The sequence below is a fragment of the Schistocerca nitens genome, chromosome 4 (assembly GCF_023898315.1).
Source record: "Schistocerca nitens isolate TAMUIC-IGC-003100 chromosome 4, iqSchNite1.1, whole genome shotgun sequence".
NCBI lineage: Eukaryota > Metazoa > Arthropoda > Insecta > Orthoptera > Acrididae > Schistocerca > Schistocerca nitens.
In genome coordinates, this window is record NC_064617.1 from 884,406,707 (window position 1) to 884,423,926 (window position 17,220).

Below are 17,220 nucleotides of genomic sequence, written 5' to 3' on the forward strand. Positions count from 1 at the left end.
AATATCGCACCGATTATTTCGTGTCTGGCCATTGCACATCACACAGTGATCCATTGAGGGTGAAGAGACTTCTCTATCACGAAATGCGAATTTTCAAGCCCCCAAATTCGCCTATTTTGCATATTGACGGTACCATCCAAATGAAAGTGAGCTTTGTCGCTAAACCAAAACATGCATGCGCATATTAATTCTCGTCATGCCTCGTGGCCGACCGTGCAGGTTGAACGTCCTAGCGCAAACCGTTCAGATTTTATGACGATATAATTTCATATAGTACAATAATTGCCCCCATTTATGATACACAGCCTTTTCCTTAAAAACATTTTTGCCTTCGTTCTGCCAGAGTATGGTATTTAACGAAAAATTCATCAGTTTTCAAATTTTTTCAAAAAAGTAACAGAGTTCTTTAGCTTAAATAATCTTGCTGCTTGTGCGGAATTCGTGAACTGTCGACGTGGGCAGTTATGGACAAGCTGCAGCGTTTGGGTGTTAGGAAGGCTGAAGTAGGGGAGTTCGTATGGCGGGACGACAGTAATGGGCTGCACACTTTACACGGAAGACGGCTTAAGGATAAACAAAGCACAATTGAGACAAGATGGACAGCGTTGAACCAGTCACAAGAAAGGCGACTTTCTCGAGTTGAGAGTCGCAGTTGGTCGCATTCCGTCGGCTACGTTCAGCTTTAGCGGCGAGACAGTACTGGGTGCAGAACACCGCGCTGTACGCCACATTTTACTTCGCTGCGCTGCGAGATGTTGGAGCTGTTCCTGGTGGAATGCTGCACCTCGGGACAGGGGAGGGGAGCTGTCCAACTGGTTTCCATTAATTCTGATTCCTCTCTCAGTCAATTTCACCTTCGACACCGCAGTTTCCAACACAGCTGTGGAGAGATTTGACGGCCTCTGTTCTCCTCGTGATTAGCTCCACCCGGTGGCTAGTCGCCCCCCCCCCCCTTGTCGTCTTGGGGCCTTTACGACCGCCGCGTGGCTGCGCACCTTAGTCGCCTTTTCAGAGTCTATGAGTGCCAGGGAAAGTGGCTTTCCGTACTCATTTGTCCGGCTCACTGCTTCGCGGAGACACTGAGTCCCCCTCGGAAGACGTACAGAGAAGTTGCAGCATTAGAAAATTGCAGCGAAATGCTGGAAGATCTGCAGCGGATAGGCACTTGGTGCAGGGAGTGACAACTGACCCTTAACATAGACAAATGTAATGTATTGCGAATACATAGAAAGAACGATCCTTTATTGTATGATTATATGATAGCGGAACAAACACTGGTAGCAGTTACTTCTGTAAAATATTTGAGAGTATGCGTGCGGAACGATTTGAAGTGGAATGATCATATAAAATTAATTGTTGGTAAGGCGAGTGCCAGGTTGAGATTCATTGGGAGAGTCCTTAGACAACGTAGGCCATCAACAAAGGAGTTGGCTTACAAATCACTCGTTCGACCTATACTTGAGTATTGCTCATCAGTGTGGGATCCGTACCAGGTCGGGTTGTCAGAGGAGATAGAGAAGATCCAAAGAAGAGCGGCGCGTTTCGTCACAGGGTTATTCGGTAAGCGTGATAGCGTTACGGAGATGTTTAGCAAACTCAAATGGCAGACTCTGCAAGAGAGGCGCTCTGCATCGCGGTGTAGCGTGCTCGCCAGGTTTCGAGAGGGTGCGTTTCTGGATGAGGTATCGAATATATTGTGCTTCCCCCTCCTTATACCTCCCGAGGAGACCACGAATGTAAAATTAGAGAGATTCGAGCGCGCACGGTGCTTTCCGGCAGTCGTTCCTCCCGCGAACCATACGCGACCGGAACAGGAAAGGGAGGTAATGACAGTGGCACGTAAAGTGACCTCCGCCACACACCGTTGGGAGGCTTGCGGAGTGTAGATGTAGAACCCGCTCCTTCCACTATCTCAGGTCCATTTAAGGGGGAAGTGTCAGAGATCGGACGATTTAACGCGAACAAATGTACTTTTTAAATACGGAGACGTTTGTGTTCTAGGACCCACCAGGGTCACTTATGTGTGAATCTCTCTATCTGCGTACATCCTCTGTTTGCAGATTACCCGACTCGAAGACTCCATCCAGAACGGCAATTCGCCATGCCGACAAATCCCTGGTCCCTCTTCCGAGGGACAATAGTGCTGTTGCAGACTGGGGACTGTTGATATTTTTAAAAATATCGGCAATCCGATAATTGGATATTTTAAAAAGTATAATTATAGTCTCTGGGTGCATCTAAGAAAAGTATCGACCTAACTGCCTAGAAAAAAATTGGCTGCATACTGTAAATATACTGCCAGTTTTAGAGCTGTATATCTAAGTTCTGCTTTATTATTAGATATTCTTTACAAGCTAGCAGCCTTCCTATCCCCCTCAGAGCAATAACTGAAAGGAAAACGATGCACGTTCACGCATAACGATAACCACTTTGCTAGGAGTGGTAACTGCATGTAAGTGGGACAATAAAAGGTGACCGACCGGTACGTTGTTCGGTTTCGTCACATATCGGATTTGTCCGGAACTCTTCATTTCCACTTCCCTGTTCTTTAATTTCTGCCAACGCTAGCGACCATCAGTTGTAGTGTCAAAATTGCATGGTGAAACTAACATTGCAGTTTCTCTTAGTAGCGCCGCCAAGTGTCGATTACGTCAGCATTTCCCTCAAATGTCCCCACCCGACGCAATGACCAGTCATGTCATTTAGATTTTTGTTCATTTTCAGCAACTGCTTTCGAAAAATGCCGATGTGAAGAAATAGCACACTACTTGCGTTAAAAACTGTGTTTGCGTTATTCTATTCACACCGCCCCCTACCCCTCCAGTACAATCTGACTACTACAATTGTGCCATCTACACTTACTTCATACCTTCAAAGAGGAAGATTGGACGTGATCAAAGTTTAAGTAGTAGTAGTAGTAAGTCTTCCTCTCACAGTGGAAGTAAAATTATGTTCTACTACAATTTCAAAAGAACAGCTAGAAAGATATGATGTAAAATAATAATATCGGTACCAACATTGCTATTTTGATGTCGATACACCGGGTGAAAAACACCGTCGATACGTAACGATATATTTGGATTAAAATTTCGGAATATCGATATTTTCTCAACATCGCTACTGCGCACACGCACACGCACCGTAGTTGCCGTTACTCATGTATTTTACTCGGTTGCGCTGAAATGCAAACTATCTGCATATCCAAGCTCGCAGCGCACTTGGCGACAATTTGAAATTTTTTGCGTGCCGCCTTCGGGTGCTGCAGTTTTGATCGGCAGCAGTGCACACCCACTCGATCGTGTTTGCTGTACTGTATTCACACATTGGGCTTCCTCTTTAATTTTTGCCACTCAGTCGGACTTCCCGCCACTGTCAAATGCCGCGTGGTCTCAGGTGCCTTGCCACGGTTCGCGCGGCTCTCCCCAGAGGAGGATCGAGTCCTCCCTCGGGCACAGATAGAGACAGAGATAGAGATAGAGATAGTGTGTGTGTGTGTGTGTGTGTGTGTGTGTGTGTGTGTGTGTGTGTTTTGTCCTTGGCGTAACTTAGTTTAAGTCAAAGTAAGTACTAGTGTGTAACCCTAGGGAACTATTATCTCAGCAGTTTGGTCCCATACCCCATACGACCATACTACAAATTTCTACTTTCAAATTAACTACCCAGTGACGCCTCATGACTGCTTCCAGTTAACCCGTCCCTCCTAGTGGTCGGGTTGTGCCAGAAGCTGTTTTCTCCACCATTCGATCCTGCAGTAATCAGGTGCTCGATATACTTAATTTATACCCAGAAGAGCCAAAGAAACTGGTACACCTGCCTAATATCGTGCAGGGCCCCTGCAAGCACGCAGAAGTGCCGCCACACGACATAGCATGGACTCGACTAATGTCTGAAGTAGTGCTGGAGGGAAACCCAAGGGCAGGGCAAGGAAAACCAAAGGGCAGGGCAAGGAAAACCCAAGGGCAGGGCAAGGAAAACCCAAGGGCAGGGCAAGGAAAACCCAAGGGCAGGGCAAGGAAAACCCAAGGGCAGGGCAAGGAAAACCCAAGGGCAGGGCAAGGAAAACCCAAGGGCAGGGCAAGGAAAACCCAAGGGCAGGGCAAGGAAAACCCAAGGGCAAGACAAGGAAAACATAAGGAAAATCTATGGGAAAACTACTCGTTTCTACTCACACACGATAACTCGGGAAACAGCAGATGCAGGTCAACGCCCTCCAGTATTTCCGCAACCGACTTGACAACTAAGATAGGATCATACGCTGAATCTTGACGTATGCCATCGGCTCAATGAATGTTTGGCTAATACAACGGCGAATGTTTAACAGAATCCAAATTAACAATGGGTGTGCCCCAAGCAAGCGTAACAGCATCTGTAATGTTATCAGTACATACCCACGATTTATCAGGTAGGATCAGTAACACCTCTATATTGTTCCCTGACGATACTATTCTCTGCGGGAAGGCATCGTCGGACTATCGTAAAGAAGCACAGAGAGATATTGAGAAAATTTCATCTTGGTATGATGATCAGTAGTTCTCTTTAAATGCAGGACATCTTCCATGACAAACAGAAAGAGCTCGATAGCATCGGATTACCATTCTGCTGGTGCGCATCTAGTTACGCCCCATATCATGCCGTACGTATGTAGGGCATCCGTCAAGAGACAGAACCCAACGACTAGAGGTGTAGTTCTGTGCGTCCAACCTTTCGGCCATTCTGTAAACAACGGTGACCGCGCTATTTTGCAGTGACACGCGGGACTGCTCGCCGCCGCGGGCTCTGCTCGAGGTGCCGGGTTCGAGCCACGGTAGAGGCGACGCGGCCGGCGCTCCAGGGCAGCGAGCGACCTCAAAAGGCGGCGGACCGCGGCGCAGCAGCTGCGCGAAACCTGCTCTTCCGCCTCTCTCGCCTAGGCTGCATCCAGAGTAAGGAGTGAAAAAGCCACGTCGCGGCAGAAGAAACACCAGCAGAGCTCAAAGCGCTGTTGTGACACGTAGAGGTGCCAACCACACATCGCAAATATCGATATTCTGTAGCGATAATACGCGGCAACATTACGCATTTCCTCATGCTATCGGACTTATAATTTGTATACTGGGCGATTTTGCTATAGGGGGAGAAACTGCAGGAAACTGCGCCTGACAGGATAAGCAACAGAAAACTTCGCATCCACATAATGGCCGGAAATGAGTCCCGAGAGAGGTACCCGCGTTTGAAGGTGGACACGAGAGAGCTTTTGACAGTGTAATTTTCATTGAGTCAAAGCACACGTGGACGACAGAAGGCAATGCGAATTTTCCACTTTTATTGCTCTGCAGCGGCCTGCTGCAGGGAAATTCATCCATGGCGTTCCTAACCGCTGGTACAATTACTTCTGCGTGAAGCGTTTTACCCAACAAGCGTTTGAACTCCACATCCAAGAGGGCAGTGGGCTGGATCACCAGCCTGTAGTTGCCACACTACCCTCCGTACCACTAAAGACACATCTTCAGTAAGGAGAAATAGGCTGCCGGCCGGTGTTGCCGAGCGGTTCTAGGCGCTTCAGTCTGGAACCGCGCGACCGCTACGGTCGCAGGTTCGAATCCTGCCTCGGGCATGGGTGTGTTTGTGTGTGATGTCCTTAGGTTAGTTAGGCTTAAGTTATAGGGGACTGATGACCTCAGCTGTTAAGTCCCATAGTGCTCAGAGCCATGAGAGAGGCTAACCTAGGGGGGGGGGGGGGGGGGGAAGGGCCCTCCCGTGAGGCGCTGTGGAAGCGAGACTGGTCACCCGAGGCGACCGCCCACACGATGAGGCTGAGGGGTGCGTATAGTTCGCTGCCACCATTCTGCGGGGATTCTCCGTAAACCACATCGGGCAGTCGTGAAAGTTGATGGTACCACCCCCCTTGTGAAGGCAGCCTCGTCTCTGAATAGGACGGATGACGCAATTGCCAGCAGCGTGGTGACCTGTGCGACGAACCAGCGGCAGGTCTCCGCGGTTTCAAGTCCGTAGATAAGAAGGCTGGCACGCGTTCTGATACCGGCAGCTGCGCTGGAGAATGTTCCACACGGTCGTCTGGCGGGTCACCTCCCTGCTGCTGCTGGTGGTGGTGGTGGTACCGGACTCCCATTCTGCAGCGTTCTCCACGTTTCATCTCCTCCTTGTCGATGCGGTACTTCCCTTGTTCTGGCCATACGAGCTTTTCGCTCCCTATGCTCTCAGAGATCTGTCCTGTTCCGCCCAATTTTGTGAGATAAACCTGTACACCTTACCTGGTGTTCGGATATAATTAATTTTCACTTCTGACACATCGTGCCAAATGTGCCTGACTGTTGTGACCTTCAGTCCTAAGGCTCGTGTGGTGCAGCTCCCCACGATACTGTGTTCTGTGCATACGCCTTTCTCTCTGCAGCGCTCACGCTCAAAAACACAAACACAAACACCAACACCACTTGAACTTGAACCTGCATTCTGCAGCGAAGCGTTGGTCTTACTACAGGCTTCAGTCCCCCACACTTCCCTCCACCAACAAATTAACTGCTCACCTCGTATCAACATATCCCTCCAGTTAGTCATGTTCTGCTCGCTGCTTTCCTTTACGTCCGTATTAAAGTAGGTTTAGCGAAATTACACAACTGTATAACTGTTCATTAATTTAAAAATCCACAGAAATCTTAACACGTCTTACAACAAATAAATTTACTGTGTAAATCAACGATATACATGTCAAATAAAAAATTTCATTAATAATAGTTCTCGTTTCGAACTAAAGCTTTTTTTATAAGCAACATTCTTTCTGCTACGTTGAAAACGTAAATACGAAAACATATCGCCCTTTTTCTTGGACATTTAAGCATCGATATGACGCATGCTGTTTACGGAAGCAGTCAAAAAATGGTTCAAATGGCTCTGAGCACTATGGGACTTACGTGTTGAGGTCATCAGTCTCCTAGAACTTAGAACTGCTTGAACTAACCTAAGGACATCACACACATCCATGGCCGAGGCAGGATTCGAACCTGCGACCGTAGCGGTCGCGCGGATCCAGACTGTAGCGCCTAGAACCGCTCGGCCACTCCAGACGGCGTGGGAAAGAGTCGATAGTAGCTGATGGTCTACATCTACACGGGTACTCCGCAAATCACATTTAAGTGCCTGGCAGAGGTTTCAAGCAGCCACCTTCACAATTCTCTATTATTCCAATCTCGTATAGCGCGCGGAAAGAACGAACACACATATCTTTCCGTACGAGCTCTGATTTCCCTTATTTTATCGTGGTGATCGTTTTTCTCTATGAGGTCGCTGTCAACAAAATATTTTCGCATTCTGAGAAGAAAGTCGGCGATTGGCATTTCGTGAGAAGATTCCGTCGCAACGAAAAACGCCTCTCTTTTAATGAAGTCCAACCCAAATCCTGTATCATTTCAGTGACACTCTCTCCCACATTTCGCGATAATACAAAATGTGCTGCCCTTCTTGGAACTTCTTCGATGTACTCCGTCAGTCCTATCTGGTAAGGATCCCACACCGCGCAGCAGTATTCTAAAAGCGGACGGACAAGCGTAGTGTAGGCAGTCTCCTTAGTAGGTCTTTTACATTTTCTAAGTGTCCTGCCAATAAAACGCAGACTTTGGTTAGCCTTCCCCAACACATTTTCTGTGTGTTCCTCCCAGTTTAAGCTGTTCGTAGTAAAGAACATTCAGTCGTATCTGTGGAGAGACGTTGCCTTAGGGCGGCCTCCATGTTTACGCTGGGTCTGCTGACGTAAGGAGAAGTGGTCCAGTAGCCGGCCTTCCGTGCAGCGTATAAGAGCAGGAGTAGCCGAGTAGTGGCAGCAGCAGGCAGCCGGACGGGGCCGCCTGTTGCTGTTGAGCAATGTTTCCGGCCAGCAGGCGGTAGCGGCTTCCGGTGCTCACCACACACACACACACACACACACACACACACACACACACACACGCACACACACACACACGCGCGTGACAGTTGCTGTTAACGTGCACAGTTATGGTACTAGTCTTTATTGTTGCCGCGCGGGGTAGCTGCGCGGTATCAGACTCCTTGCCACGTTTCGCGCGGTTCTGCCCGTCGTCGGATGTTCGAGTCCTCCCTCGGGCATTGATGAGTGTGCGTGTTGTCCTTAGCGTAACTTAGATTAAGTAGTGTGTAAGGTTAGCAGTGTAAGCAGTTTGGTCCCACAGAACTTACACAAATTCCAATTTTTTCTTTATTGTTTAGAACAGTGCACTTCCAGCGCTCTTCCTTGGACTTTCCGTATGTCTTCTATTAACCAAACCAATTAAGACGAGCAATACTCCAGAATCGGTCTTAGAAGCGTTTTGTAAGCCACTTATTTCGTGCGATATTGCAGTGCGTCTGTCATTCTCATTACGATACGAAGTTCCATGGGCATGCATGCATGACCAGAACAGGCAGTGCGGGAACCAGAGCCGTTACTAAACACATCAGATGTATTTGCAACTGCGAATAACGACCGCCATCAGCTGTAGATAGGAATGGCGACAATGAAACTTTGTGCCGGACCGGGACTCGAACCCGGATTTCCCGCTAATCGCGACCGGCTGCCTTACCATTCGACTATCCGTGCACGACTCACGGCCGGACACAATCCTCCAAATGTTGTCAACCATGCGTCTACGACCCGTGCTTGTTCATCCATTATGTACAATCCTGGCCACTGAAATTGCTACTCCACGAAGATGACGTGTTACAGACGCGAAATTTAACCGACAGGAAGAAGACGCTGTGATATGCAAATGATTAGCTTTTCAGAGCATTCACACAAAGTTGGCGCCGGTGGCGACACCTACAACGTCCTGACATGAGGAAAGTTTCCAACCGACTTTTCATACACAAACATCAATTGACCGGCGTTGCCTGGTGAAACGTCGTTGTGATGCCTCGTGTAAGGAGGAGAAATGCGTACCATCACGTTTCCGACTTTGATGAAGGTCGGATTGTAGCCTATCGCAATTGTGGTTCATCGTATCGCGACATTGCTGCTCGCGTCGGTTGAGATCCAATGACTGTTAGCAGAATATGGAATCGGTGGATTCAGGAGCGTAATACGGAACGCCGTGCTGGATCCCAACGGCCTCGTATCACTAGCAGTCGAGATGACAGGCATCTTATCCGCGCGGCTGTAACGGATCGTGCAGCCACGTCTCGATCCCTGAGTCAACAGATGGGGACGTTTGCAAGACAACAACCATCTGCACGAACAGTTCCACGACGTTTGCAGCATACACTATCAACTCTGAGACCATGGCTCCGGTTACCCTTGACGCTGCATCACAGACAGCAGCACCTGGGTGCAGGAATGGCAAAACGTCATTTTTTCGGATGAATCCAGGTTCTGTTTACAGCATCATGATGGTCGCATCCGTGTTTGGCGACATCGCGGTGAACGCACATTGGAAGCCTGTATTCGTCATCGCCATACTGGCGTATCACCCGGCGTGACGGTATGGGGTGCCATTGGTTACACGTCTAGGTCACCTCTTGTTCGCATTGACGGCACTTTGAACAGTGGACGTTACATTTCAGATGTGTTGCGACCCGTGGCTCTACCCTTCATTCGATCCCTGGGAAACCCTACATTTCAGCAGGAAAATGCACGACAGCTTGTTGCAAGTCCTGTACGGGCCTTTCTGGATACAGAAAATGTTCGACTGCTGCCCTGGCCAGCACATTCTCCAGATCTCTCACCAATTGAAAACGTCTGGTCAATGGTGGCCGAGCAACTGGCTCGCCACAATACGCCAGTCACTACTCTTGATGAACTGTAGTATCGTGTTGAAGCTGCATAGGCAGCTGTACCTGTACTCGCCATCCAAGCTCTGTGACTCAATGCCCAGGCGTATGAAGGCCGTTATTACGGCCAGAGGTGGTTGTTCTGGGTACTGATTTCTCAGGATCTATGCCCCCGAATTGCATGAAAATGTAATCTCATGTCAGTTCTATTATAATATATATGTCCAATGAATACCCGTTTATCATCTGCATTTTTTCTTGGTGTAGCAATTTTAATGGCCAGTATATATATATATATATATATATATATATATATATATGTGTGTGTGTGTGTGTGTGTGTGTGTGTGTGTGTGTCACTGATCATTGTTTTCTTAGATGTAGGCCATAGCCAGTAAGATAAAACTGACATTAACTTTTAGGAGATGCCATACTCTGGCACCAGATCAATCTCTCTCCCTAAAGTCAGCAATTTTGAAGTGGTAGAGTTAACAACCCATGCCGGCCGAAGTGGCCGTGCGGTTAAAGGTGCTGCAGTCTGGAACCGCAAGACCGCTACGGTCGCAGGTTCGAATCCTGCCTCGGGCATGGATGTTTGTGATGTCCTTAGGTTAGTTAGGTTTAACTAGTTCTAAGTTCTAGGGGACTAATGACCTCAGCAGTTGAGTCCCATAGTGCTCAGAGCCAATTTTAACAACCCATAAAATTATCAAAAACCCAAACAAAAACTGGAAAAAAGAAAAGAATGAAAAACTCAATGTCCTTCTGCCATACACACCTACAGGACTACAACTAAAATAAAATCACAGTAACATTATAAATCAGCTTGCAAGCGAACAAATGTAACCAAATAGACAATTGAAAAACAAAGTCGGCATGACTCAGCACAACCAGGAGCACCTCCCAAGATGTCCAGCGTAGCTTTGGACGAAACGTCAAGGATAGAAGAGGTCCATGGACCACGGTCATACAACCCGGAAAAATTCTCGGCAGCTGACAGATTTGTGTATCAGTAAACAATCTCAGCAAAAGAAAAGAAAAAGGCTGTCGATAACTAACAGAAAATATACACAAGAAATTTAAAGGTACCTTCATACGAATCAAGTGTATTGTCAATTTGTAAATAAAAGTTTATTACGTTACAAAAAAAATGGTAAAAAGACTGCTCGCTGTAAGCGGGAAATCCGGGTTCGTGTCCCGGTACGGCACAAATTTTCACTGTCATTCCATTCTACAGCTGATGATAGTCCTCATTCGCAATTGCGAATACTTTTAATGTAGTTATTTCGTTGGTTAGTTACATTTCCTTGCGATCTTCCTTGGGAATCTCAGTCCGGCATTTATTTTCCTTACGTGGTTACTCCATTTCATATCGATCCAGAAGGTTAGTCCCAGGTATTTTAGGATTGTTTCTTATTTACGTTAAGGATGAAGTGTCAGTCGCCGCATCATTCGTGCATCCTGTGGAAGTCTGCCTGCATTTCGGTGCCGTCTTCTGGCGCTGTCACCTCCGTATGGACATCAATATCGTCCGCGAACAGCCGCACAGAGCTTCCAATGTCTTCCAACAGATAGCTGGCGCACATTCACTGTAGCCGTTATAGACCCTATTACACTTTCTTGAGGCAAGCCCGCCCAAAATTATCTTTAAATCAGTTCAATCTTCCCATTAAGAACGACGTGTTGAGATAGTTCTATCTACAAGGGCATCCTGATTCCACTCACAAATGTAATCTCATCTGATACTAATCTGACCTGATATTGGGTAAGCTCGTGTTTTCCTCCTTAGAAGACAGTGCAGAGCAGTATGAAACGCCTTCCTCAAGTGGAGAAAGAATGCACCAACGTGGGCGTCGTGTCACAGGAAATAAAATTCTCCCGTTTCGCACTGTCCTTTACTAATGACTCGCGGTTGCGGAAGACTATTCTTGTATCCTTAATGACTTTGGAGAATAATAGCCACATGGTACAGTTACGAGACTCTAGTTATACGCGCCATCGCACCAGGAAGACTGTCCGAATGTAACCGGAGCGTCCAGCCCAGCACGCCCTTGCCGGTGCGGTACGCAAAACGGAGCAGGGAGTTGGTTGGTTGTTTTGGCGAAGGAGACCAGACAGCGAGGTCATCGGTCTCATCGGATTAGGGAAGGACGGGGAAGGAAGTCGGCTGTGCCCTTTCAAAGGAACCATCCCGGCATTTGCCTGGAGCGATTTAGGGAAATCACGGAAAACCTAAATCAGGATGGCCGGAGGCGGAATTGAACCGTCGTCCTCCCAGAGCAGGGAGTGTCGTCACGGGATGACTGAGTAGGTGTCACAGCGTTACGGAGGTACTCATCAAACTACAGTGGCAGACTCTGCAACAGAGGCGCTGTGGATAACGGACGGGTTGACTGCTGAAATTTTCTGGAGTGTACGTTTCAAGGAGAGTCGGGCAGCATACTGGCTGGTCCTAACGCACTTCTCACGAAATGATGCTGGGGAAATGAGAGCAATCGGAACTGATATACACTCTTATCGCCGTCTATCTATCGCTGTCTATCGCTTGCGCCTTTGTCCCGCATTGTGCGCGGGGTTGGGGTGGTTAATTCGGATTTGCCATGTTAATGTGAATGCGTGGCCGGTTGCCCTTCCTGTCGCCACCCCGTACCCCCCGGGACGGAACCAGAGTACCCCATCTGTCTGCATCTATTGTACATCCTGGAAAAGTGCCGATGTGTTTCGAATGTCTGTGAATCGTGTATCTGAGGCGAGGCGTGGGGACCGGCCCGGTATTCACCCAGAGGTATGTGAAAAACCGCCTAAAAACCACATCCAGGCTGGCCGACACACCGGCCCTCGTCGTTAATCCGGCGGGCGGAGTCGATCCGGGGCCGGCGCGCCTACCCGAGCCCAGGAAGCAGCGCATTAGCACTCTCACCTAACCTGGTGGGTGACACTTATCGCCAGTCGTTCTTCACAATTACCAGGACAAGGAAGAGACACCATTCACCAGACACCGCAAAGTGGATTCCGCTGTCTGAAAGTAGGTGTAACGAATGCTTAGTCTACGGTGATCTCTGTGAGAGCGGCTCGTCTAATTGTGGGTTACTTGCGTACTTTTTGAGAAAAGGAGCAGTGGTGGATTGAAGCCCTGCGACAGTCTCTGAGGGTTAAAGTGAGTGCCACGATCCGCGTGTCCCAGCTTCCTTTGTGCACAGTCCTGTAGATAGATGCGAGGCCGTCAAGACGCGGCGCTTACGTGACAGCACATGACACTACAGGACTCACGAGTGCCAGCATCGACTACTTGAGACGAGATTAAGAATTCTTAACTGCGCGTTCAAAAAGGTGCAAGGTCTCGTTAGCACACGACAAAGACCATTAGTAAGTACCTTTTCATAGACAAACTGATTTTTCGTGGGCTCTGCAACGAGCCGAGCGTTCGCGGATGTATAGCGGACCAGGCTACTAGCGTGACGTCACAAGTTCGTAGCGGGGTCCGTATTTCTCGTGGATCCCTGAGCAAATGCTACTGACGTGCCAGTACGCCAATAACAACGGCGAAACAGTTTTCTTGTACGTCTTTTCTAGACCGCCCAGGGACTGGGTGTTTCTGTTGACATCATCGTCATCATCATTGTCCATCCATCCATCCATCCATCCATCCATCCATCCATCCATCCATCCTCTTTCGTCGTCCATCATCGTCATCCACCATCCACCATCCACCATCATCCGTGACAGTGGCTAAATTGGACTGTGTAAAGAAATTGGACTGTGCAAAAATTGGGACTTTGTACGGACGCTGGTGACCGCGCAGTTGAACGCCCCACAAACCAACCATCATCACGAAGCGCCTGCATCGCTCGTGTTAAAACAACCACCTCGTCCCGTACTACAACAACCGCGAAGGCCGCTTTGTCATCTGGAAGAGCTAATGAAGTGTTAGGAGCGCCCCGCACGTGACCTTGGTTACAGCACAGTGCCGGCAGGTCAGTGGTGCGGTCTGGTGTACGTCACGCCACGGGCGCAGCCCTCGTCTGTTCCGCCACGTCCACATCCCTGAATCGGCCCGCACAGGCCAAGGCAGCCCAAGGCCGCGGCCAGCTGCCGGAACAGCCGCTCCGCACGGCGCGCCGCCACTGCTCACCAGCTGACGTCAGCACACTGTGCGTGGGAGGCGGCACTGCAGGTACACAGGGTGACACGTTCCACCGTCTCATTCCGTGACTCAGCCGTCGACGACTGCAGGAGCGCTCGCGCCCGAGACAAACTGTGCCACGTTTCGGTCGCAAGATTTACTGTAAAACGTGGATCAATTTGCAAAACAGTATTAATAAGGTTCGCCAGAGACGCTTAGATCCGCGAGGTAAGGTTAAACTTTGTAGTACACCGATACGACGCTACACAGCAGCAATAATTTGAGGTAAAGTGAGAAAGGGGAGGAATGTCGAAGGATTGGCTGATGCGGAGCAGCTTCACATTCTGTGCCCTAAGCTCTAGCTCGTCACCAACATCCTCAGCTGTGGGTGAGATTCTGTGTCATTTCTGACCGGAATGGATCCCGGAAAACGTAAAGAAACGTGGAATCGACAATTCAACAACTAAAATGTCTGCTCCGGTCACTATAAAAACTTAAACATGAAGGCTGCTCTTCTGAATGAGCGTTAATGTGGGTTAAACGACACAGAGTGGGCATTTACTCGCTCTGCCCCAATTTTTAGATTCAGTGTTAGAAAACACACATTTTTCTGGATTCGCATTCATTCGACCATCAGATTCAGAGACTGTAACGCACCACATGTCCACACCACAACGTAGCACATCATTCCCTGGCCGCGCCTGTGTGGCCTTCGTAAGACTGCTGTCCACGACAGGACACGTTTCTGGCGGAAGGCGGCTTTCTCCAGTCTGCAGCGTAATGGGCCGCTCACTCCCCAATACCCCTTCATTGAGGATGGCCTGGCCATGAGAGGTCGGCTCCAGGTCACCCATCCCAGAGAGACCTTACGTTGCCACAGGAAGAAGCACCTTACAGAAACGCTACAAGCAAGAACTGGCTAACGGAAATGCCTACGTTCTGCTCCTCATTCTGATTGGCTGAAAGGCCTCAGTGTCTGAATACCTTCGTGGAGTCGGCTGGCAGCGGTACAAGTGGTGTGCCTCCTGCTGTTTCCGTAATTGATGAGCCGAGTTATTATGGAAGAGGCAGTACCTACGCAATTTGATAAAATTGAAATTCAACCCACCCCCCCTACTGAAATTAGGAAAATAATAAATTCACTCAAACGTAAAAGCTCACATGGAATTTATGGCATCTCCAAGAGAGTACTAAAAGCTTGTTCCCACCAAATAAGTAGGCTTCTCAGCCACATATGTAGTAGCTCAATGAAACAGGGAATTTTTCCAGATAGACTGAAATATTCTATTGTTAAACCATTGCACAATAAATGGGATAGATCTGATGCTAACAACTACCGCCCACTCTCACTTCTGACAGCTTTATAAAAAATTCTTGAAAAAGTAATGTATTCAAGAGTAGCATCACGTATTTGTAAAAATAAAGTACAGTGCTAACAATATGTCAATTTGGTTTTCAGAGAGGCTTTTCATCAGAAAATGCTATATATGCTTTCACTGATCAAATATTAAATGCAATGAATAACCGAACATCACCCATTGGGATATTTTGTGATCTCTCAAAGGCTTTTGACTGTGTGAATCACAAAATTCTTCTAGATAAGCTTAAGTATTGTGGTACGAGTGGGACAGTGCACAAATGGTTTAATTCATACTTAATTGAAAGAATGCAGAAGGTTGAAATTAACAGCACAGATAGTCTACAGAAACCAGAAGAGTCCTATAACTGGGGAGGCATCAAGAATGGTGTCCCACAGGGTTTAGTCTTGGGTCCCTTATTCTTAATACATATTAACGACTAGCCACTCTTATGAAGATGCAAAGTTAGTTCTTTTTGCTGATGCAAGTATAGTAATCACACCAAAGAAGCAAGAATCGGCTGAGGAAATTGCAAATAATGACTTTCTGAAAATTATTAAAATGCAAATGCAAATGGATTCTCACTAAATTTTGAGAAACAACAGTTAATACAATTCTGTACAGTAAATGGCATAACACCATTGATAAATGTAGACTATTAACAGAAGTCTGTTGCTAAGGTAGAATACGAAAAATTTTTGGGTGTGTGCATTGATGCGAAATTGAATTTGAAGAAACACATCGATGATCTGCTGAAACAGTTAGGTTCAGCTACTTATGCTATTAGGGTTATTGCAAATTTTGGTGATAAACATATCAGTAAATTAGCCTACTATGCCTGTTTTCATTCACTGCTTTCATATGGCATATTTTGGGGCAATTCGTCATTAAGACAGAAAGTATTCATTGCACAAAAGCATTTAATCAGAATAATAGCTTGGGCCCACCCAAGATCACCTTGCAGGCATTTATTTAAGGAACTCGGGATATTCACAGTCCCTTTCCAATAAATATATTCAGTTATGAAACTTGCAATTAATAACCCATCCCAATTCAAAAATAAGAGTGACGTGCATAGCTACAACACTAGAAGGAAGGGTTATCTTCACTATTCTGGATTCAGTCTCACTTTGGCACAGAAATGGGTGAATTATGCTGCCACAAAAATCTTTTGTCATTTGCCAAATAGTATTAAAAGTCTGAGAGATAGCCTACCAACATTTAAAAGCAAATTAAAAGAATTTCTGGATGACTGCTTCTTCTACTCAATAGAGGAATTCTTAGATATGAAGTAGTAAAAAAAAATTATGTTAAAGTGACACATTCCACATCAATACGAAACGTCGTATTCATAATCTATGGAACAAGGATTTATATATATATATATATATATATATTTCTTGTGGTGCAGGGAACAGATTCCAAATATGCGATCCTGTGCGCGGTTTTCGGGCTCAACTTTACGGCGTTCGGCTCGAGAGTTTCTTTAAGTGAGCGTGCAAGCTCGTGTGCGCGTGCTCGGCAGACAAAGCCCTCGCGTCAGATTACGGAGCCAGTAGCTGAATGGACGTTGCTGTCTTAGTGAACGAGACGAGCTTTGCGCGGTTTACTGCCTGTCGATGAATTGTATTTGTTTCCTTGGAAGTTAGAGATACGGTCCGTGTAACTCTTTCCCTACTGACTGAACGGTACTCCTTTTCTGTTGTCGACGACAGTTCCTAGTGGTCAGTTGGAAGCCTTGTGTAGAACTGGCAGCAGCGTTGATTATCCTGCCCGCAGAATCTTTCTGAAAGCGGTTGTATTTCTACACCGCTCTGATTACTGCCATACGAGCGTTATGAAGTTTAACGCTGTCCCGGATGTGAAACCGAGACTGGCGACAGTTATGCAGACTCATCTGCTAGTGTAAAGTGGCAAAGAATTACACCGCGTCCATACATATGAGAGTACTTGTGGGTCCTGGGTGCGGCCGTCAGTGACGTCACGC

General features: G+C 47.4%; 1 pseudogene; it reads right to left on the reverse strand.

The window, feature by feature from the left end:
• Positions 1-13,957, reverse strand: part of LOC126252641 (alpha-crystallin A chain-like) — a 19,901-nt pseudogene extending 5,944 nt beyond the window's left edge.
• Between the last annotated feature and the right edge of the window lie 3,263 nt (positions 13,958-17,220).